The 12642-nt window shown below is 61.1% G+C and overlaps 1 long non-coding RNA gene across 1 annotated transcript; it reads right to left on the bottom strand.

Moving 5' to 3' along the window:
• Positions 1-373: 373 nt before the first annotated feature.
• LOC149125807 (uncharacterized) lies at positions 374-9084 on the bottom strand. The gene is made up of 3 exons (XR_016210215.1): positions 3884-9084; positions 1474-1538; positions 374-1176 (listed from the first exon to the last, which is right to left on the bottom strand). It is a non-coding gene; the product is annotated as an uncharacterized LOC149125807 (long non-coding RNA).
• Between the last annotated feature and the right edge of the window lie 3558 nt (positions 9085-12642).

Genomic DNA, 12642 nt, shown 5'->3' on the forward strand with positions numbered 1-12642 from the left:
CCAGCTGGGTCACCCTGGGCGAATTCCTTAATCTCTGCAAACTCTCAGTTCTTTATCCATAAACTGAGGACCACAACAGCAGCAGTAACTCCTGCATATTCTTTTCTTTATGTGTATTTATTTTTATTTATTTGAAAGGCAGAGCAACAGGGAGAGAGGGAGGAAGGGCGAGATTTTCAATTGGTGGTTACTCCCCAGATGCCTACAGCAGCCCGAGCGGGGCCAGCCAGCCCGAAGCCACAAGAGCTCCATCCGGGTCTCCCACGTGGGTGGCAAGGATCCGAGAGTGTGGACCATCATTCGCTGTCTCCCGGGCTGTGCACTGGCAGGAAGCTGGATCCTCATTGGAGGTAGGACTCGGTCCCAGGCAGCTCAACCCCACAATGCCCACCCCCTGCGTATTCTTGTGGAACCAAGGCATACTGCTCATATGGCAGGCACGTCCGGGTTAAATAAACACACGCCCGCACTCTGCTTATACATGGATGGGTACATGCATGTGTGTGTGGTCAGCAGATTGGTAAGAATGAGCCCAGATGACCCACCCTTGGGGTGTGGGAGGAGCCTGTGAACACAAGCAGGTGCCACGCCCATCACTGCACTCACCACAGATTATCCAAGCAGGCCAAATGCAATCGCACGAGCGCTTTGCAAGCTGAGCTCCCTGCAGGTGCCGGCAGGCGTCAGGGAGACTCGAAGCACAGGGGATTAGCACCGAGGAGCCACCTTCTGTGCTGCTGGGCTGGAGGGGGCCGAGGGAGGGGCCACTGGGAGTGAGCCGAGAGGGACCCCCATGGACAGGCAGCAAGAAGAGGGGGACCCAGTCCCACAGCTGCAGGAGGGCACGAAGCTGGAGGGCTCGGAGGGGTTCGCTGGGGGAGCCTCCAGGCCCGCACAGCCGACACCTGGATTTCTGCCCCAGGGTTAAGCAGGGAGCTCCATCAGGGCTGCCCCACTGCTGGCTGCTCACCACAGTGGGCCACAGGGAGACGCCAACAGTGACACACAGGTGTCTGTCCTGGGCTCTGGGCGACACCTGCTCCAGCCTCCCTGGGAGAGTCTGGCTGAGATCACCTACGGGGACTCTAGCAGGTCACTTACTCACTTGGGCCTTAGTTTTCTCATCTGAGCAATGGGACACCGGCTTTGCAGCACCTCATCACACGGATCTGTGGACTGAATGAACAGAGGGGGCCAAACCACGGGGGTGGCTTAGAACAGCAGCAGGCCAGGTGGCGTCTGTCTGAATCCAGAGTCCCTTCCAAGAGCGGCCAACCTCGACCAGCACAGCCAGGGGAAAGGCCGGCCTCCTCTCCGCCAGCTCCCTTACCCACGGCTGTCCATTCACCTCCCAGGGCTTCCCACCCGCCCTCACCTCCTCATCCCCAGTGCCCCTGCCTGCAGCCCTGCACCTGCATCCTGCCCTCCTCCAGGCCCCTCAAACCCCTCCCCACGGCCGCGCCCGCGGCCCACCCAGCACTGCTGCCATTCTCCGTGTCAAGTCCAGACGCTGCTCTGAAGACCAGCGATCCTGTTCACTGGGGCCAAACGAACGAGAGAAAACAGGAGGAAGCTCTGGGTGCGTGTTTCCCCAACCCCGGCAAGCCTGAGATGCCTCTGTGGGTGTAGCCCCCGTTACCATCTTCCCACCCTTCTCCACGCCCTCCCCAGCGGTCACAACAGCCAGGGCTGGGCTGGGCCAAAGCCAGGAGTCCCAAACCCTCCCACAAGAGTGGCAGGGGCCCAAGCACTTGAGCTTGTTGCCTCCCAGGATGCATTAGAGGACGCTGGATCAGAAGCAGAGTAGGAGCCGGCATTGTGTTGCCGTGGGTTAAGCCACTGCTGCAGCATCGGCATCCTATAATATGAGCGCTGGTTTGAGTCCCGGCTGCTCCACTTCTGATCCAGCTCCCTGCTAATGGGCCTGGGAAAGCAGAGGAAGATGGCCCAAGTGCTTGAGCCCCTGCACCCATGTGGGAGACCCAGATGAAGCTCCTGGCTCCTGGCTTCAGCCTAGCACAGACTGTGCAGGCTTTTGGCTCTCAAATAATTTTTTTAAAAATCTTTAAAGATAAGAATATTCAATGCAAATCATTTTGAAATCCACGCATTTTTTTTCCCTAACGAGCATCTTCTGTGAACTTTCGGAGGACCCCTTGCATTACAAACCCGGAAGTGCTTTTCCTACAGAGCCGGCTTGGGAAAGGCTGCGGTCCAGCTGCCTTGGACAGATGAGGTGGGGCAGTGGCCCAAGTCACCGAGGCCCGGCCCAGGGACTGAGGCAGGATGAGCCGCCCGGGTAAGGGCTGGGGGCTCTCGCCCGTCATCCTGCTTCCTTGAAGAGCAGAGGGAAGGGAAGGAAAGCCTTGGGGACCCCTTTTCTGTGGATCCCCTGGCCTCTCACCTGGGCTGGGTGGGAAGTGCCAGGGCCACAGCCTCCCCTCCCCGGAAGATCAGCTCAGACAGCCGGACAGCGGGGCCGCGGCCATCCTCCCGGCGAGGAAAGTGTGAGCTCATCCTTGCCACACCGACGGGCGGGCCGGGCAGGACGGGCGGCTCCACCTGTTCCCGATAATCTCCCTAATCCAGTCCCATAATTGTTCTTTATTAACAGAGGCCGCGGCCCCCGTTCCCCGTGGCAGGGAGGGCGTCGGGAGCTAAGACATCGGCATCAGAAGCTGCTCACATTTTCCAGAGGGGCTTATTTGCCACGACCAAAATAACCTCCCAGGGGGAGGCAGGGCTCCTGCCCTGCCTGCCCCAGTGCCCAGCGTGGGAGCTCCGGGACCCCCACGGCCCCTGCATCAGGCCCAGAGACCGGCCAGGCTCCCCCAGCCCACCCGGCTTCATTGGTTCATCCCAACATTTCCAAAGAGTGGGCATGGGCTTTGCGGAGACACAAGTCAGCAGTGCATGGCTCTGCCCTCCCTGGGGGCTCAGCGTCCAAAGGGGCAGGGACACGGACCCCAACCAGGACAGCGAAGACTGCTAGATGCCACGGTGGGGGAGGGGGTTGCAGGGGAAGACTGGGGGTCGGTGGGGGAGAGACTAGAGAACCCCGTCTTAAGGCACAGCCCGAAGTGCTCCAGGGGCTGAGGAGTGGAGCGGAGACGGCTCAGGAGGACCAGCGGTGCTAGGATGGAGCGGAACTGTGATCGCCTGGTGTGGGGAGGGCTGTGACTGGGGTTGGAGGGGTGGACAGGGCTGAGTCACCCCAAGCCCCCCCCCCGGGGGGGGGGTCCTAGGGAGTCACTGAGAGTCCCAGGCAGGGAGCTGATGCAGTCAGATCATGCCTTAGGAGAACCGGGCAGGCTCAGAGAGCAGGCGGCACTGCAGCAAAGGTGCTGGAGGCAGGAGCGGTTGGGCCGCTGGGGACAGCCCAGGGGAGACACCAGGAGTCGGGACGCTGAGCAGTACCAGGGGCAGGGGCGCAGGTGATGGAGTCACACACCCCCTCGGGTGCTAGTGGCCACCGTGTCATCAGGGCACGTAGTCAAGCAAGAAACGGGGGCGTCCGATGGTCCCCAGGATGTGGCGCCCCTGCCCCTGTGTATCGCCAGCACCCTGTGTGCAGCCTGCAGCCAACGCTGCCTCTCGGCCCAGGGAGAAGGGACGCGGCGACGGCAGCCCTTGAGCCCCAGCTCCTGCCCGCTGCGCGCGCCCCACCTCTGCCTGGCTGCACCCTCTCCCACCACAAACAAGCCCAGCCCAAGCTTCCTCTGTGAGCCCCCCGCAGCCGTCCTCGCCCCTGTCCTGGCCACACCTGGGTCTCCCAGAGAAGCCTGGCGTGCCAGTCCCCCTGCCGGGAAGCCTGCTGTGCAGTGGCCACCACCTGCCTCCCCCAGGCGCCCCCCTCCCCGCCCCCTTGAGGTCTCTGCCTCACCTGTCCCTCCTGTCGGTGTGTGGCTTGTCCTCTGCGCTGCCTCCATGCCTCTGCTCACAGGTCTCCAGCTCCAGTCTTCTCTGCACGCCTCTCTCCTTTCTCTCCCCCTACTGAATCCGCTTCCTGACTCTTGGGCTGTTCATCTGTACCCGTGCTGAGCACTGAGCCAGGGCCAGGCCGCGGGCTGGGATGGGAACAGCGGTGCAGCTCTGGCCCCAGTGTCCGTCCCTAGCTGCTTGTGCTCCAGAAGCCACGGCGGGGCAGCAGGGGCCGGAAGTAGTCTCGGAAGGGGGATCAGCAGGGTCGCGCCAGCCCCAGCGCCCGCTGCTCCCATCATATAAGTAGCCATCGCCTCTGAGTCCCAGCCCTGACTTGCAGAAGCCAGCAAAGGGAGCTGGCCCTGAGCACCGTGGTCCGACATGACAGTGGCTCACTCCCTGCCCTCCGGGAGTTCCCAGTCTAGCTGGGGAGGCGGACAAACCCACTCTAGGTCACTGGGCAGCCAGTGCTAAGCAGGGCTGAAGCACGTGGCCCCCAGGGCCCCGCTCTGCCATCTCACTGCGTTCAGCCAGCCTGGGTTCAGGCACCATGCAGCCTGCCCTGGCCATTGGCACCAACTTCCGCGTCTGTACAATGGGTAGATGGGAGTTCTCCTGAGGCTTAACACGTGGCAAACATACAGTGCACAAGCCAGCAGACGGGAACGTGGCCTAGCAATGAGTCTGGCAGGGGGAAGGCTCGGGAAGGCTGGCTTGTGCTTGAGTGGTTCTGTTCCATCGCGGGCTTGGCGCACAGCCCGAGACGTGAAGCGACCTCTCTCTGGTCCCAGTCCTGCCACCACCTCGCTGCAGACCCCGAACCCCTCCCTTCCTCTGCGCTCTGATGGACAAGGAGCTCCCTTCCCACCCGGAGCTCCTGAGACTCGGAGAGAAAGCCGGTGCCCTGTGAGCTCTCTGGTCCTCCTCCTCTGAGGAGCACTCCCTGACCACCCTCATCACGGGCTTCTTTCTGAACCTGCTGTAGTGGTTCTCGCATGCATGGGAACGCCAGCTCTCTGCGTCGGGAACGGGGTCTGCCTGGCCCGTGGCTCCATCTGCAGAACCCTCACCGGGCCAGCCCAGGGTCACACTCAGCAAATCCCGGAGGGGCCGGCTTCGTGGTGCAGCAGGCTGAACGGTGGCCTGCGCCGCTGGCATCCCATATGGAAACTCTGGCTCCTCCACTTCCTATCCAGCTCCCTGCTAATGCGCCTGGGAAAGCAGTGGGAGATGGCCCAAGTGTTCACCCCCTGTCGCCAGTGTGGGAGACCCGGATGGAAGTCTGAGGTCCTGGCTTTAGTCTGGCCCAGCCCGGGCTGCTGCAGCCATTTGGGGAGTGAACCGACGGATGGAAGACCTCTCTGTGTCTCTCCCCCTCTCTCTCACTCTGTCACTCTGCCCTTCAAATAAACAAGAGAACTCTTTAAACAAACAAGCAAACACATGCATGAGAACCAGCGTGTGCCTGCAGCCCTGGAGAGGCAGGGGGCGGACCCAGAAGTCTCCAGCAGCCCTCACATGCAGGCTAGGGAGCCGCCGGGCTCTGGACTCACAGGCTGAGGCCTCCCACGGCCTGGAAAAGCACAAAGCTCCCCACAGCCCCCCGCAGCCCCTGCCCTCGGGGTCAGGGACCTGAGCCGACCCCCCGAGCCCCACCGCCCTCAGCTGTTTCTCCTTTCGGGCCGTGGGGGAGGGACCCTCATCTCCGGCCTTCCACCTTTGTCCCAGGCCCCCGCAGAATTTAATTCCAAGGTTCAAAGCGCCCCTGCCCCTTCCCAGATAAAAGGGCGCTGAGGCCGAGCTGAGCGGGTTAATAAAGGCCGGGCGAGGCCGGGGGAGGCCGGCCCGCTGCGCTCTGGGCCCTCGCTCTCCGCCCGCCCGGGTGCGGCTCCGCCCGTCGGCCGCCGTTCCAGCCCGCTGCCCCACAAGAAAAGCCCATTAATTTAACACTAATAGGATTTTCAATTTGTCACAATCCTTGGAGACCCTGGGGAGGAGGCGGGCGGGCAGGGCTGTGTTAGGGGCATTGCGTGGGGAGAGAGGCCTGGATGGCAGACAAGCCCCGTGCCCCAGGTAAGCCACATCCCGCCTGGCCTCAGCCTCCCAACAGAAAGGGAGTTACTAAGAGCCGCTCAGAGAGGAGGCGGCACACTGTGGTAGACCACGAAGGAACGCCTTCCAGCACGTGCCGCCGGGTGGGTGATGGGTGGGTGATGGGCACTCTCTAACTATCGCACCCCCAGTCTCAGTCTCTGCCCCCAGGGAGCGCTGGCTGCCCATGCCAGACACCTGCGCAGGGGCCGGAGCTGTGGCTCAGTAGGTTAATCCTCCACCTGCGGTGCAGGCATCCCATATGGACACCGATTCTAGTCCTGGCTGCTCCTCTGCTGATCCAGCTCTCTGCTGAGGCCTGGGAAAGCAGTAGAAGATGGCCCAAGTCCTTGGACCCCTTCGCCCACGTGGGAGACCCGGAAGAAGCTCCTGGCTCCTGACTTCAGATTGGCTCAGCTCCAGCGTTGTGGCCATCTGGGGAGTGAACCAGCAGATGGAAGACCTTTCTCTCTCTGTAACTCTACCTCTTAAATAAATAAATAAAATCTTAAAAAGAGTGTCCTGCAGCCCTGCTACCCAGCCTTTCTTGTCTCTAGCCTTGCTGCTGCTCAGCCACACACGCCCCGGGGGGCCAGGGTGAGCGTCTGGGAGCCCAGGGCCTCCCCATCCTAGGTGGGATCAGCGTTGCGGATTCCCCCCTGCTCCAAGACAGCTGAGGCTTCGGAGCTGCCAAACACAGCTGCCGGAAGGGAAGGCCCCAGCCGTGCCACCCAGCTGCGTCCCGGTAACAGCTAAGAACGCCGTGCACCAGCCGCCTAGCCTTGTTCTCCAGGCGAATTCCACCAGGGTCGGGAGATGCCGGACGGTGTGGGGCAAGGACTGCTCCGGGTTTCCAAAGCCAAGGGCAAAGCCGCCTGAGGGGCCCCACACCTGGCCAGGAACTACACACGCTGGACGCGCTGCTGTGGCCATCCAGGAGAGCGAGCTGGGGGCAGGGGGGCGGACACAGGAGGCTGCTCAGTGGTGTCCTGGCGACCAGACTGGACAGGAGTGGGGGCGGGGAGTGCTTTGGCCGACACTGCCAGCGGTCCCTTTACTGTGCCTCCATCCTGGCCCCCAGGAGACCCCCGCCATGATTTACAGCCCTGGCACCATGTGGTCCCCGCCCAGACGGGGATGGGAGGGGAGACAGCAGGGAGACAAAACGGAGCGTGGTTTCGGTTACTCCGTATTTCAGTCGCCGGGGGCAGAGAGGACCATATATCTTGTTAGTGAAGCGAGGAGAGGGGCCGGTCCGTGTCTGAGTCATCTCTCCAGGATCGGGAGTGAGCTCCACGGGAGCCCCACGCTCTCGGGGACAGCACAGAGCCCTCACCACGGAGGTGGACAAGGCCAGAGACCCTGAGACAGAAGCTCGTGGGTTTCCAGCTCCAGGACAGTATGCAGAGAAGATTCTAGAAAAAGAGTGTGATTCATGAGCCACGGTCAGCACTGTGGAAAGCCTCCGTGGGCTCCAGGTGGAACTCAAGGCAGGGCTGAGAAAGGGGGGCAGCCAGCTTGACACAGGGCGAGGCACGCGCTGCCCAGGCCCCGTGAGGGGGGCGGGCAGCCACCCTGCTGCCTGCACCTTCCAGAACAGCTCCGTGGGCCTGAGTCACGTCTCGGGCTGCAGCACCCAGCGTCCAGCTCTGGGGCCCCCGGGAGTCGGAGGCAGCACCTGCTCAGACCAGAGGGGGACAGTGCCAGCCTGAGGATCCTCGGAGGGCCCCCAGGGGCGGTGACCACAGTGCCCACCTGCTCCTCTGCCAGACCCCCCAAGTTGCCAGTTCCTACACTGAATGTTTCCCAGGGCTCCGCCCAGCGTCCAGCTACCCTCCAGTCTGGCTGGGGCCGGCTCCGCGCTTTAGCTCACTGGGCGAAGCCATGAAGGAGAACTCAGTGGGGTCCTCCAGGGATGGGTGTCCTGAGCGCACCCTGGATGAAGAGGGCGGCGTGCCACTGTGAGGAAGGAACCACGCATCTGTCTATCGGGAAGGGCTTTAGATGGGATCGGAGCCGAGGATGGGGAGAGTAAGAGCTCTCGTTCATTCATCACACAACAAGGATTCCCTGAGTTCCTACCTTAAGTCAGGCCTCACTCCAGGGACTCACACAGGGGAGCAGAGGTGCAGAGAGAGTCCAGGGGCCACCTAGGAGCCATCGCCCAACGCCTACTGGCCAGCTGGGGAGGAGCGAGCCAGGCAAAGTGAGGGTGGCCCCGAGGCGTCCTGGGCAGGACCCAATGCTTGCTGGGGCACAAAGCGTCTTCCTCCCAGCTCCCTTCACTTCCGGCAGCACACGGGACCTCTGCAGAAGTGAATGAATGGACAAGTGACGGCACAAGTCAGTGGGCAGGAAGTGGAAGGGACACAGAGCACCCTGGTTCCTGAAAACAATCCCCGCGGGCGCTGAGCACGCTGTGTAGGGCGCTGGCCCAGCCTCCCGGGTATCTCAGCACCAAGTGCAACGGCCAAGGGCCTGGCTTCTGCTGTACGCAACGAACACAGGAAGGACGTAGTCTGCCTGCCCCGCCCTGCCCCGTGCGACCTGAGGTGACCTCTGTTCCACTCCAAGCCTGGGTACCAGGACCAGAGCTGTGATGCAGCAGGGTAAGCCACTGCCTGTGACACAGGCATCCCATACGGGCGCCGGTTCGAGTCCCAGCTCCTCCACTTCTGATCCCGCTCCCTGCTAATGCACCTGGGAAAGCATTGGCAGAAGGGCACCTGCCACCCATGTGGAGGACCCAGATGGAGCTTTTGACTCCTGGCTTTGGCCTGGCCCTCTCCTGGTAGTTGTGGCCAACTGGGGGAGTGAACCAGTGGATGGAAGATTCTCTCTCTCTCTCTCTCTCTCTTTCTCTGTGTCCCTATCTCTCTGCAACTCTGCCTTTCAAATAAAAAAATAAATCTTAAAAATAAATAAGCAAGGCACCGTCAATTCCTTTGCTGACTCAGCAGCATCCTCTGATCATCAGCCGTGTGCCAGGAGCTGTGGCTGGCACGTGGAGGGACCTCCAACCAGCCCCGTGCTGCCATCTGGGCGTGCTCGCCCACCTCTGCCAGTCACCATCCCAGCAGGAGCCAGGAGCCCCCAGGGGGACGTTGCACGGTTGGAGCCATCCCAAAAAGTCACAGCCGACGACAAGATGGGGCCTGTGGAGGAACATTCCTCCTCCCGCTCTCCCGCCCAAACTCGTGGCCGAAGGCAAGGCACACGCACGGCTGAAATCCCATCGATGGCGCCAAGCCAACTGGCTGCCACTTGCTTATTTGGCTTGGAACAGGAAATACATTTTTCTACTATTTATACTGCTGACCTCAGGAATAAACTAATTACTGCCGCGAAGCTGCATTCCCACACTGGCCGGCTCACATCTGCAACCCCTGGTCAGGACCGGCACAGGGGAGGTGCCAGAGCGGGGGTCCTGGCCCAGGGGACACGCCTGCCCTGCTCGCCAGGCCTCTGCGGGAGGAGGAACTGTGACCACGCGTCACCTCGGCTGGACCTCCAGCTCAGCCCCAGAGGGGTCTGTCCACTCTCCCCTGGGCCTGGGGCACACCACCTCTCCAGGTCTCAGCTTCCCCATCTGCACAGGGGAGCCCCTGCGACACCATGTGTGAAGACAGCTCCGAATATGCGTGGTTCCCCCGGGCCCTAGGGCTCGGCTCAGGGCCGGGAACAGCATCACCAGACACCGCGTGGATCATCTCCCCATCTTTACGTCCTGATGCGTGGAAGCAGCCGCCTGTCCCAGGGCTGCTGCCCCCAGCAACCACACCAAGAGGCAGGTAGGAGCAGGCGAGAGACGCTGAATGAATGAACGTGAGTGTGAGACGCCAAGGGCTGTGTCTTCACACTGTTTTGATCGGTTTTTAAAACTTGACTGAAGGTAGCAACTGTTTCGCTCCGAAACTCACCTGTGAAAAGCAGCACAGGAAATGTGTTAGGCTTGTAGGGCCACCCAGTCTCTTGCACAACCCCTCGATCACCGTTCTATAAAACCAGCTGTGGATGACACACACACACACACACATACACACACACAGATGTGCATGGCTGTGTTCCAATAAAACTTTATTTATAAAACAGGTCAGGAGCCAGATTCAGCCAAGCCAAACTGTCGCTACATAACCTCAACAGTGTCCTCGGTTCTTCCCGTTACCCTCTCCTCCGATGGAGCACCAGGTCCTGCCTAGCTCCCCTCCAAACTGCCCCCCACCCACACCCCATCGCTTCTCAGCATCAGCGCCTGGCTTCAGGGCCATTGCCACTCAGGAGCAAGGGGGAGCTCTCTGACTTGGGCAATGCCCTTTCCCTGTTCTCGGGTCCTGACCGGGTCCCACACGTCCTCCGCGCGTGGACCCCACTATTTGTCCAGCCCCTTGTCTCTCTCCCCTCCCCGAGTCCCACTCACCACTCACCAGGCTGAACACCTGCTCCCGCTCACACTCGAGCCCCAGCCTTGCCTCCTGCAAGGAGCTCTCTGCTCTGTCCTCTCCCCCGGCCACCCACTAGCTGCCCATGGTGCCCGGCCAAATGTCTGACTCGGTGACTCCCACAGGGCCTCCAGCTTCCCCCCGACACGGAAGCAGTCACAGTGCGACACAGACCACCATGTGCTCAGCACACCCCGCTTCCCTTGCTTTCTGCACCTTAGCAGGACCCTGCAGGCTCACTCTCTTTCCCCGTCTACCAGCAGCATGGGGAGGGTGCAGGGTGCTGAGGATCCGCAGGGAGGCAGAGCCACGGGATGGGAGGAGCCCGAGTCCCTGCAACACTGCTAGGATCAGAACCGCTACCGTTAGCCCCCCGGCCAGAAATCTCACGTGAGTTACTCCCTGAAATGTTAGGGCTGTTTGTAACAGCAGCTACCTACCCCAGCTGTACCCTACTGGACTCAACTCCTTGTCCAATCTCCCTACTAGACTGTCAGACGCACCAGGACTGGGACTTGGTGATATCACATAACACCGTCGTCCCAGAACTCAGCACCACGCCCTGCATATGTTAGGGGCTCAATAAGCATCTCTAGGTTGGAGGAGGATGGTGTAGGCTCAGACAAGCAAGGCCCGAGGTGGGGGGCTTAGGAGGGAGCACCATGTGCAGATTCCACTTCAGGAAGTCAGGGCCGGTGTCACCCGCCAAGGAGGGAGCTGCAGGGCACACACAGCGCCCATCGGAGCCTGGGAGAGACAGCAACAGGAGAAGGCACGAGGTCGGGGTGAAGCGAGCACTGGGCCAGGGGTTGGGAGCCCCAAGTTCGGAAACCAGTTCTTCCCTCTAATTTCAAACTTGACCTTGGCAAATGACTTCCTCCATCTGAGCCTTGGTTTTCCCCTTATAGTAAAAAGGGGGTTGTAGGGGGCTGGCGCTGTGGCACAGCAGGTTAATGCCCTGGCCCGGAGTGCCGGCATCCCATATGGGCACCGGTTCAAGACCTGGCTGCTCCACTTCCCATCCAGCTCACAGCTATGGCCTGGGATAGCAGTAGAGGATAGCCCAAGTCCTTGGGCCCCTACACCCATGTGGGAGACCCGGAGGAAGCTCCTGGCTCCTGGCTTCGGATCAGCGCAGCTCCGGCCATTGCGGCCATCTGGAGAGTGAACCAGCAGATGGAAGACCTCTCTCTCTCTGTCTACCTCTCACTGTAACACTTTCAAATAAATAAAATAAATCTTTTAAAAAAAGGGGGGGGGGTTGTGGAGCTGGCACTATGGCATAGTGGGTAGGGCTGCAGTGCCGGCATCCCACGTGGGCACAGGTTCAAGTCCCAATTGCTTCACTTCCGACTCAGCTCTCTGCTATGGCCTGGGAAAGCAGTAGAAGATGGCGCAAGTGCTTGGGCCCCTGCACCTGCATGGGAGACCCGGATGAGGTTCCCGGCCCCCAGCTTCGGATTGGCCCAGCTCCAGCCATTGCAGCCATTTGGGGAGTGAACCAGCGGATGGAAGACCTCTCTCTCTCTCTCTCTCTCTCTGCCTCTGCCTCTCTGTGGCTATGCCTTTCAAATAAACACATACATATTTTTTAAAAAGAGGAGGGTGTGGCTATCAGGTTTCTCAGCGGCTCCTAGCGGCAGACCTTTCCCCACCCCCCACCCAAGCTGTCTCTTGAGTCTCAAAATGAGAAGCAGACACGGGTGGAGCGGCTCCCGCTGAAGCCGGGACGGTGTCAGAGCCGACCCCAGGCGACCTCCTGAGGCCCTGGGCACCATCCTCTCCGACGCAGGCTAAGGGTCCCCGGCCTCTTGGCCTGGACAGAAGTCCTGGCTCATCCATCTAATTCCCCAGCCCCTGTTTGAACGCCTCCAGCGACGGAGAGCTCACTCTTCCCGGGCAGCCCGAGGTTGACCCACCTGTGTGGGCTGCACCTCTGGGTCTCCGCTTTAGCCACCACGGCCTCTGAGCACCAGGCAGAGACCAGGCCCTGAGGAGCTGACCTCCGGGAGGCGCTAACAGGGTCTCATCAAGCATCTTTCTAAGCAACTCACGTGCACCCCCTAGCACCCCTGCAGTGGCTACAGTGGTTGTCTTACAAATGAAAACACAAAGGACGGGGGTTTAGGTAGGGGCCAGCGCTGTGGCATGCTGGGTAAAGTCACCCCATACAGGTGCTTGTTCGTGTCCT

The sequence above is a fragment of the Oryctolagus cuniculus genome, chromosome 7 (assembly GCF_051225735.1).
Source record: "Oryctolagus cuniculus isolate XC-2025 breed Fujian yellow rabbit chromosome 7, ASM5122573v1, whole genome shotgun sequence".
In the NCBI taxonomy this organism is placed as follows: Eukaryota; Metazoa; Chordata; class Mammalia; order Lagomorpha; family Leporidae; genus Oryctolagus; species Oryctolagus cuniculus.